The sequence below is a fragment of the Mizuhopecten yessoensis genome, unplaced genomic scaffold (genome assembly GCF_002113885.1).
Source record: "Mizuhopecten yessoensis strain PY_sf001 unplaced genomic scaffold, ASM211388v2 scaffold8149, whole genome shotgun sequence".
Taxonomy (NCBI): domain Eukaryota; kingdom Metazoa; phylum Mollusca; class Bivalvia; order Pectinida; family Pectinidae; genus Mizuhopecten; species Mizuhopecten yessoensis.
The window spans coordinates 706,142-707,949 of record NW_018407403.1 but is presented as its reverse complement, the minus strand read 5'-3'; positions in this window follow the sequence as shown (position 1 = coordinate 707,949).

Sequence of the window (1,808 nt, the reverse complement as noted above, 5' to 3'; positions counted from 1 at the left end):
GTTTATAATTTTTATAAAGATATAGAATAATTTCAAACATTATTTTCTAAATGTGACAATTACAAAAATGTTTATTTATTATATAATAATTTAGAAATCGACGATAATGTGTTTGAATGAAATCAACTAGCGCTGCATCAGCACAAATTCATCATGTAGGTGAGGACCATTGGGTAGTGTCAGTACAGGAGGTAGATAGTGGGGAAGTATACATTCTTGATAGTTTGATAGGAAATACGAAAAATAAGGGTAATTTGTCAGCTTCTTTAGAAATGCAGTTGTCATCATCATATGGGGAAAATAGAAAAGTTTTAAAAACAGTATTACCAAATGTGCAACAACAGAAAAACGGGGTTGATTGTGGGGTTTTTGCTATTGCAAACTTGGTCGAATTTTGTTTCATTGGGTTTAACGGGAGTGAAGAGTTAGAGTTTAACACCACTTGCATGAGACAACATCTTGGAGAATGTAATTCCAATGGAATCTTTACTAAATTTCCTAGGAAAAAAATGATTAGGCATAGGCAAAAGAAGACTTCTTTATCATTTGATATTTTTATTGATTGCGAAGCAGATGGGTGTCACATTTCAAATGTATTTGATGATATGGTTTCCTATGATGCTGTCTGTGACAGATGGTTTCATAATAGATGTGTAAGTGATCAGTCAGATTTACATTTTTCTATGGATAGTTTTATTTTGAAGTGTGGTAAGTGTTCATAAAACAGCAATACAAGTCAGAAGTATATAGGTCAGGTTAGAATAATGCAGTTTAGTTAGTTAGGTTAGCCAGCATTGTGATTTAAACATAAAACATGACTACAGCTAATTTTTATTTTAATAAATATATTTATAATTTTCTATTCAACTTAATACTTTTTTTGTGTTTTGTAATTTGTATGAAAAAGAACAATTATTTCAATCATAAAACCATTTCTTCAAGTTATAAGAAAAATACCCATTTTTTCTAATGATAACCAATCATAATGATGATCATGAATTCTTATTTTGTAAACTATTAGTTATCTTATATATATATAGTTTAAAAAAATATGGGCTCTTATGTAGAACTGCGTCCGCGTCGCAGAGCCTGGTAACATTCTAATAGAATGGCTAAGAGTTCTACTTGATAACGACAGCTTGACAGAGTGATGTCCCCCTTAGTACGGGTACGGGAGTAAACAAAACACCCGCGATCACAACAAAGTCAGAATTTCATGTGAAATATGTTGTTTATTTCAACGAAACTTACATCATTATAAACAGTAAGGTATTTTGTTCTATATATCTGAAAATAACATGTCAATTTTCCCTATATTTCTAGTTATATGTGAAAACCCGTGATTTTCACGGTTGACTGCGGCGTACAAGTTTTACCCACTTGAAATACACATTATCGCCGATTTCTAAATTATTAGATAATAAATAAACATTTTTGTAATTGTCACATTTAGAAAATAATGTTTGAAATTATTCTATATCTTTATAAAAATTATAAACGATCGCGTTAATGAGATATTAAGATATCTTTATATTCCAGGTACGGGGTTTCAGTCCGGGTGCGGGAACGGGGTACAAGATGTACCTACCACCAAATACTTGGATCATTCGCACACAAGTACATGTTATGCTACTTAGTCTTCTACCAACGCCTTTTATAGAATTAGTTAACGATCGAACCACTCTTTCATTATTAAAATAGATTGTTTGTGTTTATTACGCTGTACACATATACACTTGTACGGTAATTTGGTTTTGAGATAACCCCCAAAGAGAACAAATATTGAGGGTTACTTCCCTTTGTTAGGT